This window comes from Cucurbita maxima, unplaced genomic scaffold (genome assembly GCF_002738345.1).
Source record: "Cucurbita maxima cultivar Rimu unplaced genomic scaffold, Cmax_1.0 Cma_Scf00056, whole genome shotgun sequence".
Lineage (NCBI taxonomy): Eukaryota > Viridiplantae > Streptophyta > Magnoliopsida > Cucurbitales > Cucurbitaceae > Cucurbita > Cucurbita maxima.
Genome location: NW_019272072.1, coordinates 74,753 through 93,393, shown reverse-complemented (window position 1 = coordinate 93,393; position 18,641 = coordinate 74,753). Strand labels below are relative to the sequence as shown.

The 18,641-nt window shown below is 32.4% G+C and overlaps 1 non-coding gene across 1 annotated transcript; it reads left to right on the top strand.

Moving 5' to 3' along the window:
- Window positions 1-5,505: 5,505 nt before the first annotated feature.
- On the top strand, window positions 5,506-5,578 carry TRNAA-AGC. Its single transcript has one exon. It is a non-coding gene; the product is annotated as a tRNA-Ala (tRNA).
- Window positions 5,579-18,641: the final 13,063 nt, after the last annotated feature.

Sequence of the window (18,641 nt, the reverse complement as noted above, 5' to 3'; positions counted from 1 at the left end):
CATATTATAGCATGTTGAGGTTAGATATGAAATTTGGGGGTCATTGGATAAGGATAAGGAGGTAAACCAAGAAACGGTGTAAAATGACCATAATGCCCCTATATTATTTCAATATTCACTCTAGAAACAAGGGTTAAAAACTATATTATTTCAAACCCTCCATGGTTGCTTCTACTTTGCATGAAAATGCTTCCACTAAATCATGTTACTAACTAGTTGGTTTGGGTTCGATTCAATTCTTGGGTCCACTAGATTGAAACGACCCAGCTCAATTAAACTCTTGATAATATAAAAATCATAAGTTTCTTAAATTACATTAATTTAAACCCCTAATTTTTTTTTTTTTAGAATGTTTAGGTTTGTGTCTAGTTGATCTCTAAATGCTTAAAAGTATCTAATAAGACTTCTTTTCAAATGAGTGATCTGATATATCATAGAGGACAAAATATTTATTTGTTTCAAATATCTTAGGTTGACCATTCTTTTTTGTCAAGTATTTTGAATATTATCAATGTGAATTTCTAATGCCGATTGAATTTCATTAATAATAATATCCCAAAACTCGGGTAAAGATGACACCAAAATTAATACTTTAATTTCATCTGCAAAATTTATTTCCACTTAACTCAGTTGACTTATAATCATAATAGCGACCGTTAGACAAATATTTACAAACTTAAAAGGTAAAATTATAAGGAGTACAAGAGAAAAGTGCTTAAAATAGTTTTAAAATATAGAAAAAAAAAGATAATAGGGATGGGTCAAAGTCAACATTTGTTTTCTAGTTAGCATGGTATGGTCAAAACTTATTTATTTCTTTGAAATGTTTGAGTTTACCATTTATAGATTTAGGAATGAAATAAGGGTATTTAAAAAGCTAAAAAAAACAAGAAGATGAAATATTAATGATATTATTGGGTCATAGGTTGAAGAAGAGGAGTGAGTGAAAATAAAAAGGCAACTCACTCATAGTTAGAACCTTATTTTAGAATGTTAAAGGGCACTAGTTTTGAAAGTTCATGAATATTTTAGGTACTAATGGTTTTGTCAATATAGGAATGCAACTTATATTAATACTCATACTAAAAAATTACTTTTTTATGTTTATGCCACGAGCCATTTCCGAAGCAAGTTAAAAGAGGTTGAACACAAAGTAAAATGTTTTCTGGAAATAAAAAAAGAATTAAAATATAATAAACATATATATTTACATTATATTCAAAATAAAGTTTATAGATTCATATTACAAAATAAGGGAAAGGTTAAAAAAAATCATTTTAAAACATCAAAAATAGTTTTGGTGGGTGTTGTTGGTCTAGGGCAACTACTCTTAGTTACATCAAAAATATGGAAAACATGAGTGAGTACCTAATTGTAAGTTTTTAACCATGTTCATAGTGGGTGCTTGGATCTCGGTGGTCGGAAGCAAATCGAACGAAGTGTCTGTCCAAAATAAAAGGGCGTTTTTAACCATGTTCATAGTGGGTGCTTGGATCTTGGTGGTCGGGAGCAAATCGAACAAAGTGTCTGTCTAAAATAAAACGGCCCAAGAAGATTCAAACTGGTGACCTCTTGATCTACAATCAAATGCTCTACCAATGAGCTATGAACCCATTTTACATGATTTTAACCTTAGTGACCCCTTTTACAGAGTGTCAGTCCAAAAGTGTAAAAAGTGTCTATCCAAAATAGAAAGGCCCAACAAAGTTCAAACGGGTGACCGGTCAAATTTTCTACCACTGAGCCATGGATACATTTGGTAGGATTTTAACCATAGTGACCCCTTAGACATAATGTCGGTCCAAAAAGTGTAACAAATTTCTATCCAAGATAGAAGGGCCCAACTAGGTTCGAATTGGTGACCTCTTGATCTGCAGTCAAATGCTCTAACATTGAGCTATGGACCCATTTTGTATGATTTCAACCTTAGTGACCCCTTATACACATTATCGGTCCAAAAGTGACCCTACCGAATTGGCTATGGACCAATTTTGTATAAATTGGTGGATTACCTATCGGAAATTAAACATAGGTCGTTAGATTCAAAGTCGAAAGTGCTAACCACTACACCATAGAACCACTTGTTAAACTTTATTTTGGCAGCAATTTTGATAAGCGCCAACAATGCTAGATTTTGCAAAGCTAGAGGTCGTAGTATCCTTGCAAACTTTCACAAAGAAAGCTAACTTAACAAATTGATTTCAACAAGGAGCAGGTTAAAAGGATAAATAACTCTTAGATTGAACTTGGAATCTATGATTGTCACTCTTAGATTCCAAGACGAGTCACTCAAGAATTAACTTGATCATAACTAATCTAATGAATAGATTTTAACACCAAACCTAAAACAAGGTTTGAAAGAAACATAACACCCAAATAGTTTCAAACACAAAGTTTTTGTATTCCACAATGTTTTCAAACATGAATATTACAAGCATTTAAATAGGCCAAAAAGATAATTCAAACATAATGTAGTTCATCTACAAACTACCCAAAGCTATTAAATACAAATCGAAGAAAAATAGACATAACATAAATAATCTTAAATGTAATTCAACTCCCAAAGATAAAAAGTCCTCAAATTACATTCCAATGTCAAGTGATATTTTATTGTCACTCAATTCTTTTCTTGATTTATTGTAATTGAACTTAAAAGTATGACAAATACACTGGATTTATTTTAAATTTCCTTTAAAATTGTTGTGCACGGAGTACAATGGAAATAATATATTTTTTTTTTACTGTTTTGTAATTTGTATGGTATTATTAGAGGCTTTTGAATGATATATGATAATTGATTCCCTGTCCTCTTTGACCATTTTAGATACCTCCATATCCGATATTTGATGCGTCACGTTTCACTATGAGATCTGCTCTTGGGTCAATAAGACTTAACTAAAGAGTTTATTTGACTAATGATTTGATTTTTTTCTCTTAATTTATAATTAGTCATAAAAAGAAATAATTAGATACAAATTTCGTCTAGAATTCAAAACTTTCAAATCTTCCTGTTTCTTAACCAGATTCAAATCTAGATTCTTGAACTCCTAGTACCTTAAATAAAGTTGGTCTCCTCTAATAAAATAGGAATTTCTCTTAAGATCATTAATACAATTATGCTTTATCTTAAACACGCCAAACATGAAACTAAAGTGCGTTCAATTTAACTCCATTTTATTGCCATCTTGAATGATGTTTAGGGTATATTCTTGATTTACTTTAAAGTTCTTGTGACATGACAGTTCATATTCGTTAAACTTTCTGCAAAATCACAAGTTAAAAAACAACAACGATGAACCTAAGTCTATTAGTCATTTCAAAGACAATTTCTTTCTCCATCTTATCGATAATAATAGTTCAACTTAATCTATATTATGCAAAGAAACAAGTTTAGGACTCATAAAAACAACTACCTAAATTATCTCCTAAAAATTTGAAAACAAAAGTTGTAGTTGATAATTACACAAAAAAATTCCCTAAATTCATGAATTTGTGTCCAATTAATTAATCCTAAAGATTGTAACTAGCATATAGTAATTGAATCTCCACCTGAAGTAATTTAAAGTTCCCCAAATTTTATCTCATCTTTAATGAAGCATGAATTGTACGGAAGTTCATGAAATGCTTATAGACTCCAATTATGAGTACTATTAATGCAATTATGTTTCATATGAGTTTGTCATAAATGAAACTAAGGTGCATTCAACCCAACTTTATTTTCTTATCATATGAGACAAAATAGAAAAATTAAATCAAACAAACTGATGAACTAAACCGAATCAATCCAATCCAAATTGATTAGTTTGTTTCTTTTGTTGGTTTGTTGGGTGGTTTGATAACCCTTTTATATTATAACAATTCAACTTTTCAGGAGAGAAAAATATATTTAAGTAGAAGTTAAAAATATTGGGTGTTCAAGAAAAGACATTTAGTTTAGTGGTATGATTCTCACTTGTGGTGCAAAAGGAGGCTTTGAGTTCAATTCTTGAAATGCCCCTATGTCTAATTCTTTTCTTATCGAAGGACTTATTCTCCCATCCCATCCCAAGGCTTTATTCTCCAAGACACATTCTAATCAACCTAACTTCATATTCAACATTTTATACTTACCATCATGCTCTTAATACAACATCCCATCCCAAGGCTTTATTCTCCAAGACACATTCTACCTCTGAGGACCTCACGGGTTTCCTGCAATACGAAAAAATACAAACTTAATACCTAGGCCTAAGGCTTCATACATACGTTTCAAGTGGTATAACAAGCTCTGGGAGTGAGAGGTCTCGAGTTTGATTCTCAAAATGCTCCTTCAAGAGATTGTAGTACGAATTTTGGGGATGTAGCTCACATAGTAGAGCGCTCACTTCTAATGTGGAAAGTTCCGGGGTTGATACCTTGCATCTCCAAAATGAATCGATCACTAAATATATTATTTCTTTTCAATTTTTCTTATTTACTACATAATGAGCCGGGATAGTTTTTCATGTCACTATTATTGAAAATTACTTCTTTTCAATTTTTCCTTATTCATAACATGTTGAGTAGTGATATTTCTTCATTTTCACTATTATTGATGATGGAAAATTTAGGGTTTTGTGATGCAAGAATTGTGGGGATGTAGCTTCGCTTAACATGCGAGAGTTACGGCTTAGCATACGAGAGGTCTGGGGATCGATATCTCGCATCTCCAAAAGAAACTATTTATTATTAATATTTTATTTCTATTCAATATTTCCTTATTTATGACATAATATGCATATATACTTTTTCATTTTCACAATTATTGATGAAGGGACGTTTAGGGTTTTTTGATGTAAGAATCGTAGGGATGTAGTTCGAATGGTAGAGCGTTCATTTTCCATGTGGAAAGTATGGGGATCAATACTTTGCATCTTCAATTGAATCGATTATTAAATATATTATTTCTTTTCAATTTTTTCTTATTTAGGACATAATGAGCTGGGATATTTTTTCATTTTCACTATTACTGATGACGAGATGAATAGGACTTTGTGACGTAAGAATTGTGGGGATATAACTTAGATGGTAGAGCGCTTGCTTTGCATGCAAGAGGTATGGGGATCGATAGCCTGTATCTTTAGATTTATTATTAAGGGGATATCTTGCATCTCCAAAAGAAACTATTTGTTATTAATATTTTATTTCTATTCGCTCATTTAGCATGCGAGAGGTAAGCGCTCTCGCATGCTAAACTATTTGTTATTAATATTTTGATATTTTTTTATTTTCACTATTATTGATGATGGGACATTAATAGGGTTTTATAATGTAGGAATCATGGGGATGTAGCTTAGATGGTAGAGCGCTCGCTTCGCATGTGAGAGGTACGGGGATCCCTGCATCTCCAAAAATAAGACTATCTATTATTAAATATATTGTTTCTTTTCAATTTTTCCTTATTCATGACCTGTTGTGTAGCAATATTTCTTCATTTTCACTATTATTGATGACGAAAAATTTAGGGTTTTGTGATGTAAATATTGTGGGGATGTAGCTCAAATGGTAGAGCGCTCGCTTAGCATGTGAGAGGTACGGGGATCGATACCCCGCATCTCCAAAAGAAAGAAATGATTTTTTTAAGTATGAGTTAATTTAACATGTTATGTATAAGGTGGGTACGAGAGAAAAAGAAAAGATACTTATATAAAAAGGACTTCTTCACTTCTTCACAATCGCAATATCTGACCAATGAATATAATGGTAACTCACTTTGGAACACTTTTATAGATAGTTTCAACAAACTTACTTTGCTCGTGAATACTTTGGAGTTCGATATTTATAGTTGTGGAGAACGCTATTCAAATTGATATGGTCGAATCTTACAACAAAGTCTAATTGAGCCTCCCTCTATTAGGAGATAGCTTCGAATCAAATTCTTTAGTTTGGACAATGATTGCATTGTTTTAGTCAAACAACCGAGACTAGTGTATTACCAATAGTATAAATAGTTTGTACGTGTATTTTCTTACATATTAACAATTGTATACAAATAATAACTAAATTTATGAGTAGAAGTTTCGACAATGATTGCATTGTTTTAGTCAAACAACCGAGACTAGTGTATTACCAATAGTATAAATAGTTTGTACGTGTATTTTCTTACATATTAACAATTGTATACAAATAATAACTAAATTTATGAGTAGAAGTTTCGACAATGATTGCATTGTTTTTTTTTTTTTTATATACATTTACGAGAACAAATCAAAGATTCAAGAAGATGTCATTCATGCCATGTTTTAATTTTTATTCTTTCTTATTTCTCAAAGATTAAAAAAAAAATATATCCTCTCTCGCATATGGTTCGTTATTTGATTATTTTCTCTTGAGTGAAATTTAAATGAAACACATTCTCTACCCAAGTAATTGCAAGATGCAAGCTTCACACTAAGAGGAATCAAAGTCCCTATCAACGTCCTTAAGTGTCAATTTTTATTCTCCATCTCAGCATAAATTAAACTTATTTTCGTGACGATATCTATTTATAAAAGCAAAATATCTCAGAGTAACAAAAATAAAAATGAGATATAGATACGAGACATAAATATGATACCAAATAGATATGGTAAAATGTCATTTGTAAAAAACTAGGACACCAATGTGACAATGATACATTAATTAAAAAGAATTATTTCAAAAAATTTATCAATTTTATATTAGAAATAAATTCATATAAATAAGTTTATATGTTTGTATACTTAAAAAAAAACTTAAGGTACGTTTCACTCTCAAAATATATTCAAAGTCAAGGGTATGATACGAAATGCTGGATTATAAATTTGTAATGCATCCATTATATTAACAAGTGTTGAGTACATGCCCAACACGTGTCAGATTAGTGAAACTAAGTTATTCTCATGCTTTCTTTACACCTATTTAGAGTAGTTTGAAAACTAGCAGGTCAAATATTATAATTGACTAACTACAACTTCAATTTTGTCTTTTAAGGATGGTTTTGACCAAAGAGAAATAAAATCCTAAATTTAGTACATAGTTGCAAAGATGGACATGAGAATGAGTTATTCTCATATGGAAAGAGATTTTACCGTAAGTTATATCTCATATCCTCTCTTTACCAATTATTTAGTTTTATTTAGTATGTTTCATAAAGATACGTCTATCAATAGCAAAAATAAATAAATATATAAATAAATAGAATAGATTAAATTACCCAAAAGTAATGGCTAACATAATTTAAAAAAAAATCATAAAAGGAAGAATGGATTAAATTGGCTCATTGCTAACATAATTAAAAAAAAAAAACACAAACAACCAAAAATCAAGATTTGGAAAGTGTTAAACAGTTTTGATATATAGAAATTTCAAGACTTTAGTACTGTAATATTCCAATGAAATCTAACTCTAGAGCATCATAAAATTTAGAGAAATGATTGAAATGGTGAATGGGTCATTGACGATAGAAATGGAAATGTTAAATGGGTCCTTGACGATAGTCGACCGCTATACTCTGGTTTTGGATGTAAGTGATGATTATCAGCAATATGAGTTGTGTCATTACCACACCGTTATCAAGAGGAAGTAAAGTATAGTAGAATAGATCAAGCGATCCATTTGTTGAGAGTACTGTAAGAGGCACACAAGCAATATTTTAAGTTACTTTTAAGATTAAAGGTAATAAAGTAATTACTGCCAGTTCTTTTTATGCATCTTATTTTGATCTAGCACATAAATGCTTCCTAATTATTTTACTTATTTTTTTATGAATTAGGTTATGAAGATCATTTGAATTATAAACGCTTTAATTCAAACAATATTTAATAACTAATCGTTTTAATATTTATACTCAAATATACTAACAAGTACTAGTAACACTAGTCTCAATGACTTAAAGAATACAACTATTATCTCGAACTATAAAGAATTTAATTCCAACCTATTCTAATGGACAAACGTTTTATTAGACTATTGTAAGATTTCACTTCCTCAATTTAAGTAGCGTTCAACTACAACTATAAATATCAAATTCTTAAGTATTCATGAACAAAATCGGCCTAACAATGTCTCTTGGAACAATTTACCAAAGGTGTTAGAATGAGCAGTGTGGAAGGGTTGCCTTTAGATGCTTTAGTACCAATTAAAGATGTCAATATCCTAGTAGTGCAAAATGCAGGAAGGTTCGTAATTGAAAAGAATAACGAGAATAGTGAACATCGTGTCATCTACAAGCGTGTGGTGAACGGTCTAGTTAGTATGACTAGAGAACATCGTCCTTGCAGAATTTATATTATTGTGATAGAAGTTATAAAAAACGATGATATTCCTTGGTCTTTTATTACAAAGGTGCAGAATTTTCTTTTTGTGCATGTGATATATCCATCGCCACCTACTTAATAGCTCTCATCTTTTAAAGAAGTTCTCAAGTTCCTTGTCCCCAAGTAGCAATACAACTACTAGAATGCTATCCCTACTTATAATAAGCCCTCTCTCTCTCTCTCGAAATATGTGTGTGTGTGTTTGTGGGTGTATTAATCTCTTTAATTAATGAAATATGGCATAGTCATAATGATATTATGAGTATCTTTTCTATCCCTCCCTTCCTTATTGCTATATAAAGAAAATGAAGATTATAAGTAAAAGTGTACAAGTAAGTTGTTACTTTTGAACTTAAAATGCTTATAATTCAATTTATCTTTGTTATCAACAATAAATATCAAACGGTATATAATTTTGTCCAAGTAAGGTCGCTTCTGATTCCCTATATGATATCATAAAACAAAATCGAGCGAAAGGGTTAACGATAAAATGATAACAAAAACCCATTCGTCGAACTAACTATAAAGGAAGGGTTGGTTGGAAACCATGTCTATACTTCTTTGCTTTAATCACAGGTAACTAAAGTATATAAGAACAACAGAATATGGCATGCCCAGTCAAAACATAAAAAATTTCTTGCCATGTTATAGTTAATGAGTATGGTATGCACAAAGATCCGACGTCACACTTCATGATTGGAGACCAATACAATTAGCTAAGGTCGTCCATACCGTCTTTGGTCCAATTATGTCAAGCAAATGTTCCAGCAAGCAAAGAGATTTAAGGCACAAATGTCTCTGATGTGAAAGACGCACCAATTCAATGAGATTTAAGTAACCATGAATAAGACACATGATACAGCTTGTAAACGAAAAAAAGTCCATGACTCTTGTTATTTTCTTCCACTACAAACCTTCTAGGCTCGTGCACTTTTTTGTCATTGACATCCTTAATTGAAATTAGAATTGAAGGAAACACTTCTCCACAACTTATTATGGAACACCTTTGATAAACAGTTTCAACAGATTTACTTTGTCGAGGAATACTTTAACATTCGATATTTATAGTTGAACGCTACTTAAATTGATGAAGTGAAATCTTACAATAGAGGTTAATAAATCATTTGTCTATTAGAAGGGAGCTTGGAATTAAATTCTTTATAGTTGGGATAAGGGATGTTTTAGTCCAACCAAGTACACTTTTTAGTTTTAAAATTTTTTTTAGTTTAAAATAAATTGATTTTTTAGTTTTGATTTTATTCCGAATAAATTAATTTTGATGTGGTGTTATATATTTTAATAAAATTAACATTAACTTAATCAACAAAAATTTGTATTTTTTTTAAATTATAAGCTAAATTAATAAAAATACCATTGAAATTTGCACTTTATCTAAAAAAAAATTACTCATAATTTTTTTTTAAAAAAAAAATACGGTTGAATTTTCAAAAAAAAAAAAAAAAAAAACTTCAAAACTACTCTTTTAACTTTCAAAAGTGTTTAAAAAAAGATAGATGAGGAGAAAATTGTGTTCATGTGGAGAAAATTGAAGGTTATTTTAGGGGAAGGTTTTCAAGATAAGTATAAGATCCCGAAAACATAACAAGAAGTAATATCCTAGCTTAAGGTCGCTATTAAGAACCTACTAGTAGGCTGCTTACTAAGTTTTACTCACTCCATGTTTATCATTTTTTTTCAAGTAACTAAGAGTTGGTCGTGGATGAGAGAGGACTTTGGAGTGTGGGCCATAGACTAACCTCTGTTTTTAATCTAGTATTTTTTGTTATTCTTTTGAATCTACTTCTTATTTTGTGTTTGTAATGAGTATGTATATGTAACACCCCGAAAATGAAAGAAATTAGCTTCCATAAGAATAAGCCACTCATGAAAGACCAAAGGAAAAAAAATTAAAGTATTAAGCAAGAACAAGGGACTTAGTCAAGTCACTCTATGCCTAACAAGTGATTTTAAAGAGTTGCCTTTTGAAAAGGATTGGAAAGGAAAAAGTAAATGAAGAGGGCAAAAAAAAATTCATTTTATCAATTATCAAGAATCTTTCCGGATTTATAACTTCTTATCTAGAAGGAATCTCAAGATTCAAAATAAGGGAAAAATGATAAAAAAAAGCAATTAGGAATTTGTAGAAAAATTATGATTGTTGGAGAAAAATAATTATAAAATATTCAAAAAGTGTAATTTTACAAAAATACCCCTGGAAGAATGGATAGTTACAGAAATGGCACTCTAATTAGAATCAGAGCATCTACCGTGACCATCCGAGCAAAATCCTTCGAACTCAAATCTCAACCGTCGGATCTCCTCCAAAATTTGATATGATCTAGAACGAACACGCACGGATCATCACATCCAACGACGAGTATTCAAAGCCAAGGTCGGTAAGGCTATGATCGTAGTTGATATCTCCGAAAAATTATCCAAAAAGTTCGATCTCTAAATAACGAAGATTCTGGAGCTCTCAATGTTGGTTTAAGCATCTCCTATAAAGTCTGAAATAGGAGCAACAATATGAAATAAGAATCGAGAAAGGTCGATCCCCCAATCGAAAGCAATGAGCGTTTAGATTATGGGTCTCCTACTCTCAGATTTCTTCTAAATTCGAGAGCAATCCTCCACCATTTCTCTTCAAACATATTCCTACAGTTTCTCAACAAGATTACCCACAAGTTCTATGAAGGAATAGAGTGTTGAAAGTGCCAAGAAACCATTCCCTCAATTCAATCCGCCATTGAAGAACTTCAAGAAAAACTTGAAAATCAAATTCGAGGATACATGATGACTCGTCAAGCAAGAATGATTCCAATCAGTTTCAGCACCTCCAAGGAATGCTTCCATAGAAGACCACAAAGAAAAATAACCTCGAGAGCGTGCCGAATTGAAGGAAATAGGTTTCGAAATTAAATTGGGGATAAGAGTCGAATTCCTATCTACATTCTCTTTTCCTTCAAATTAAGGATTCCTCTAGTTTCAGAGGAAGAAGTTGAGTAAACTTGATGAAGGAATCGAGAGCTGAAATGTCATAGAACAAGCTACCCAAGAGATCGAAAATCTGGCGTTTTGAATGAGTTGCATACTGAGTTCGATTTCTAGAAATTAAGGTCCTAGACTCAAAGAAATTCCTCTGAACCAATTCCTTTAGCCTGAAGAAAGGATATGAAAGAGGTTCAATAAAGAAATAGGGCCTTGAAATCCATAGAATCGGCTACCAAATAGAAAAATCCTTTGTTTTTTCTCCAGCGATAAATCAGATTTTGGATGAATTTTGGAAGTGAATATCTTAGGCTACGATCTACGAGAAGGTAAGAAATCAATCCCTGACCCTTCCTTGTAACACTCTTTAAGTTTCACAAAGAAATCAAGGAGAAAAATGCTGTAAATGTGGTTGTACAGGCCGAGTTTCTGATGGCGGCGATGTGAAAAATGCGCATCTTCTTCCTGTTTAGAGGAAGAAAACGATGATATGGCCAGTTCAACTAAACTATCCAAGTCAACTCAAAATTTGACATTTTCTTGGGTTTTCTCAATTTTAACCCTATTCCAGACCGATTCTCAAAAACATTATGGTTTCATAAACTAGACACAATAAGGAGTACGTGGAAGGAAATTTGAAGTAATTCAGATACTGGAAGCTCAAGAATAGAGGTCCCAAACGTCAGCGACGAGGCAAGTAGCCACCTTGGACTCTTTGTTAAGAAATACTTGTAGAAATCGCTTGGATTTTCATATGAACCCTAAACCAAGTATGAATTAAGGATATATGAAAAAAAAAACCGAAAGAACCCTGAGTTAAGACCCTGAACCGATCAAATAGCTCGAGATTTAAGTAACGTTAAAATAACCTACTATATGGGCTTCGTTGCCCATCAAATTTTAATAGTGAGCATATTATAGTATATTGAGGTTGGATATGAAATTTGGTGGTCATTGGATAAGGATAAGTAGGTAAACCAATAAACGGTGTAAACTGACCATAATGCCCCTAAGGAAATTTACCTTCAGCTCATGACCTAGATGACCTTCAAATGCTATGAAATTTATCAGTAGATCTAATTTTATAAAATTTTATAAGTATCCTTATCCCAAGAGGTTATATAAGGTAATGAAGGAATCGAGAGCTGAAACGTCGTAGAACAAACTACCCAAGAGATCGAAAGCTGGCGTTTCGAGTGAGTTGCATACCAGAAACGATTTCTAGAAGTTAAGGTCCTACACTCAAAGACGTTCCTCCAAAACCAATTCCTTTAGCTTGAAGATAAGATATGGAAGAGGTTCAATGAAGAAATAGGGTCTTGAAACCCATAGAATCGGCTACCCAATGAGAAATCCTTTGTTTTATCTCCAACGATAAATCAGATTTTGCATGAACTTTGGAAGCGAATATCTTAGGCTACGATCCACGAGAAGGTATCAAATAAATCCCTAGCCCTTTCTTGTAACATCCATTAAGTTTCACGAAGAAATCAAGGAGAGAAACGCTGTAAATGTGGCTGTACAAGCCGAGTTTCAGATGGCAGCAATGCGAAAAATGCGCATCCTCTTCCTGTTTAGAGGAAGAAAACGATGATATGGCCAGTTCAATTGAACTGTTCAAGTCAACTCAAAATTTGACCTTTTCTCGAATTTTCTCAATTTTAACCCCATTCTAGACCGATTCTCGTAAAAAACATTATAGTTTCATAAACTAGACACAATAAGGAGTATGTGGAAGCAAATTTGAAGTAATTCAGATACTGGAAGTTCAAGAATGGAGGTCCCAAACGTCGACGACGAGACAAGTAGCCCCCTTGGACTCTTTGTTAAGAAATACTTGTAGAAATCACTTGGATTTTCATACGAACCCTAAACCAAACCAAGTATGAATTAAGAATATATGAAAAAAAAAACCCAAAGAACCCTGAGTTAAGACCCTGAACCAATCAAATAGCTCGAGATTTAAGTAATGTTAAAATAACCCACTATCTGAGCTCCGTTGTCTATCAAATTTTAATGCTGAGCATTTATAGCATGTTGAGGTTAGATATGAAATTTGGTGGTCATTGGATAAGGATAAGTAGGTAAACCAAGAAATGGTGTAAAATGACCTTAAGGGGTAAAAACTATATTATTTCAAACCCTCCATTGTTGCTTCTACTTTGCATGAAAATGCTTCCACTAAATCATGTTTCTAACTAGATGGTTTGGTTCGGTTCAATTCTTGGGTCCACTAGATTGAATCGACCTAGCTCAATTAAACTCTTGATAATATAAAAATCATAAGTTTCTTAAATTACTTTAACTTAAAAGTTTAGCCCCTAATTTTTTTTTAGAATGTTTAGCTTTGTGTCTAGTTAATCTCTAGATGCTTAAAAGTATCTAATAAAACTCCTATGTAAGGAACTTTTCTGTATAAGTGATGTAAGACTTCAGGTTTATTATTAAGGAATTTTAAAGGAGTGATTTGATATATCATAGAGGACAAAATATTTATTTGTTTCAAATATCTTATGTTGACCATTTTTTTTTTTTTTTTGTCAAGTATTTTGAATATTATCATTGTGAATTACTAATGTCGATTGAATCTCATTAATAACAATATCCCAAAACTCGGGTAAACATGACATCAAAATTAATACTTTAATTTCATCTTCAAAATTTATTTCTACTTAACTCAGTTGACTTATAATCATAATAGTCACCCATACACAAATGTTTACAACCTTAAAAGATAAATTTGTAAGGAGTACACGAGAAAAGTGCTTAAAATAGTTTCAAAATATAGAAAAAAAAATATATAGGGATTGGTCAAAGTCAACATTTGTTTTCTGGTTAGCATGGTACCATCAAAACTTGTTTATTTCTTTGAAATGTTTGAGTTTACAATTTACACGTTTTCATTTAGAAATGAAGCAAAATTAGTCTGGTTGTCAAATGTTGTCACGCTTCAAACTACCATAAAGGTATAATCGACCTATTACTCTTCCACCAATAGGAGCAAAAGGCAACGTTACTAAGTGAAACTAGTTTCATGTCATTTATTCAACAAGAAGGGTGTTAGCATGCATTTGGAAATGAAGTCATATTTACAAAATTTAGATAAAATAGAAAAGAATTGTTATCTCAATGATAATGATACTATGTGAAACTAGCCTCAAGATGCTTCCTTAACTCTTAGGGGCGGTAAACCAACGGTTCCTTCACCCAAGACCCATGGCCCAACTCCTAACATGGAAGGGATAATCTAGAGAATCATTCCAAGAACCCTAACGGATGGGTTACAAACTCACATTATCAAGCTCGACAACAAACAATGTCGCCGGCAAACTTATGAAGACTACATGAAATTATGAATATATTAATGTTGGATTTTTTTAATTTACCAATTTTTAAAATGTCAAATTATGTAAAATTACGGGCAAATAAGAATATTTTAGAGAGCTTTTCCTTTTTATTTAAGATTTTGATATTCAAAAAGCTAAAAAACTAGGAGATGAAATATTAATATTAATGATATTAATGGGTCATAGGTTGAAGAAGAGGAGTGAGTGAAAATAAAGAGGGAGATGATTTATACAGGTCACTAATAGTTAAGGGCATTAATTTTGAAAATTCATGAATATTTTTGGTACTAGTGGTTTTGTCGATGTTAGTTTACCCTCTAATGTTTTCCTAATCTAAAACCTCAACTCTTAAAGCCTAACCCAAGACATTATGTATAAACCTAAGTTCATCAATAATCCATGTATCAAGTACATAGAACTATGTGAATAACGTGCTAAATAAGTTGCTAGGATCCATACCCATAAGTAACCATTATTTGCCCATAAGTTCTTCTTTTGAGTCTGCTTCTTATTTTGTGTTTGTAACGATTGTGTATATGTAACACCCCAAACATGAAGAAAATTAGCTCCCATAATAATAAGCCACTCATGAAAGACCCAAACGATAGAAAGGAAAAAAATTAAAGTTTTAAGCAAGAACAAGGGACTTAGTCAATTGAGTACTCTAACAAGTGATTTCAAGGATTGGAAAGAAAGAAGTAAATGAAAAGGGCAAAAAAGTCATTTTATCAATTATAAAAAATCTTTCCGGATTTGTAATTTCTTATGTAGAAGGAATCTCAAGATTCAAAAATAAGGGGGAAATGAACAAAAAACAATGAGGAATTTGTAGAAATATTATGGATGTTTCGAGAAAAATAATAATAAAATATTCGAAAAGTGGAAAATTACCAAACTACCCTTGAAAGAATGGATAATTAGAGAAATGTCACTCCTATTAGAATCAGAGCATCTACCGTGACCATCCGAGCAAAATCCTTCAAACTCAAATCTCAACCGTTGGATCTCCCCCAAAATTTGATATGATCTCAATGAACACGCACGGATCATCACATCCAACGACTAGTATTCAAAGCCAAGGTCGGTAAGGCTATGATCGGAGTTGATATCTCCGAAAAACTATCCAAGGAGTTCGATCTCAAATAACGAAGATTTTATTGCTCTCAATGTCGGTTTAAGCTCCTCCCATAAAGTCTGAAGTAGGAGAACCAATACGAAATAAGAATCGAGAAAGGTTGATCTCTCAATCGAATGCAATAAGCGTTTAGATTATGGGTCTCATACTCTAAGATTTCTTCCAAATTCAAGAGCAATCCTTCACCATTTCTCTTCGAACATCTAAATAACGAAGATTGTGGAGCTCTCAATTTTGGTTTAAGCATCTCCTATATAGACTGAAGTAGGAGCAACAATACGGAATAAGAATAGAGAAAGGTCGATCCCCCAATCGAAGGCAATGAGCGTTTAGATTATGGGTCTCCTACTCTTAGATTTCTTCCAAATTCGAGTGAAATTCTCCCCCATTTCTCTTCAAACATATTCCTACAATTTCTCAACAAGATTACCCACAAGTTCTATGAAGGAATAGAGTGTTGAAAGTGCCAAGAAACCATTCCCTCAATTCAATCCGCCATTGAAGAACTTCAAGAAAAACTTGAAAATCAAATTCGAGGATACATGATGACTCGTCGAGCAAGAATGATTCCAATCAGTTTAAGCACCTCCAAGGAATGCTTCCATAGAAGACCACGAAGAAAAATAACCTCGAGAGCGTGCCGAATTGAAGGAAATAAGTTTCGAAATTAAATTGGGGATAAGAGTCAAATTCCTATCTACGATCTCTTTTCCTTCAAATTAAGGATTCCTCTAGCTTCAGAGGAAGAAGTTGAGTAAACTTGATGAAGGAATTGAGAGCTGAAACGTCGTAGAACAAGCTACCCAAGAGATCGAAAATCTGGCGTTTTGAGTGAGTTGCATCCTGAGTTCGATTTCTAGAAATTAAGGTCCTAGACTCAAAGACATTCCTCTAAACAAATTCCTTTAGCCTAAAGAAAGGATATGAAAGAGGTTCAATAAAGAAATAGGGCCTTGAAACCCCTAGAATCGGCTACCAAATAGAAAAATCCTTTGTCTTTTCTCCAGCGATAAATCAAATTTTGGATGAACTTTGGAAGCGAATGTCTTAGGTTACGATCTACGAGAAGGTATGAAATCAATCCCTAACCCTTCCTTGTAACACTCATCTTTAAGTTTCACAAAGAAATCAAGGAGAGAAATGCTGTAAATGTGGCTGTACAGACCGAGTTTCAAATGGCGACGATGTGAAAAATGCGCATCTTCTTCCTGTTTAGAGGACGAAAACGATGATATGGCCAGTTCAACTAAACTATCCAAGTCAACTCAAAATTTGTCCTTTTCTTGGGTTTTCTCAATTTTAACCCTATTCCAGACCGATTCTCATAAAAACATTATGGTTTCATAAACTAGACACAATAAGGAGTACGTGGAAGGAAATTTGAAGTAATTCAGATACTGGAAGCTCAAGAATAGAGGTCCCAAACGTCAGCGACGAGGCAAGTAGCCACCTTGGACACTTTGTTAAGAAATACTTGTAGAAATGGCTTGGATTTTCATATGAAACCTAAACCAAGTATGAGTTAAGGATATATGAAAAAAAAAACCTAAAGAACCCTGAGTTAAGACCCTGAACCGATCAAATAGCTCGAGATTTAAGTAACGTTAAAATAACCCACTATATGAGCTCCGCTGCCCATCAAATTTTAATACTGAGCATATTATAGTATATTGAGGATGGATATGAAATTTGGTGGTCATTGGATAAGGATAAGTAGGTAAACCAATAAACGGTGTAAAATGACCATAATGCCCCTAAGGAAATTTACCTTCAGCTCATGACCTAGATGACCTTCAAATGCTATGAAATTCATCAGTAGATCTTATTTTATAAAATTTTATATGAATCCTTATCCCAAGAGGTTATATAAGGTAATGAAGTTTGGGAGTTGTTGGAAAACTTTAGTTAGCGAAACCAAGACATGGGAGAAAATGCTATCCATATGACTTTTGCCATGAAGCACGATGTTTATAAAATTTTTTAGTCATTGTTGCCAATGTTTGCTGCACACAAAAAAAGATAGGGATATTAAATTTTTAAGTCAGTTTTGGAAAGTATGGTAGATAAATTGGGTACTAAATTATTCTTTTCAACGGCATGTCATCTGAGGTCGTTATTGGTTAGAGCTATTATTTATAAGAATTATAAGTCATAAATTTGGTAACAAATTATTGTTTTCAACTGCATGTCATCTTTAGATTAATGAGCTGGTTAATATAACATTACGAGCATTGCTTACGGCTATTATTTGTAAGAATATTAAGTCTTGGGACGAATGTATGTCACTCATTGTTCTCTTTTTGAAGTTGTTTATGGATTTAATCCACTTACGTGTCTTGATTTGCTTTCTATCATCTAATAGTTTTGTGAGTAAAGCAGCCACAAGTAATGCAAATGAGATCAAAACATTGCATAAAGATGGGAGTGAGACAATTGAGAAACAAAATTTCAATGTTGCTTCGGAATGAAATCATTTTTCAACCTAGTAACTGGGTTTGGATACATTTTCGCAAGGAGTGATTCTCATCTCAAAGGAAGACAAAGTTACATCCAAGAGGGATGACCCTTATCAAGTTCTTTAAAGAATTAATAACAATGCATATAAAATGATCTTCCATGAGAATTTCAGCACATCCTACTTTCAATGTTGCTGACTCGAGTCCTATTGATGTAGGTGATGATTTTCTGATTCGATGACGAATCCTTTTGAAGAGGAGGAAGATGATAAGAACCACGGTGTTCCAAATGTTCCAACCATACCTATTACACGATCCAAGGCTAAGAAGATTCAACAAGCATTCATTCTTCATCTACAAAATTGGATAGGCTCGGTTCAACTATTATTTCATGTGTTACAAGCTTATTAGATTGAGGAAG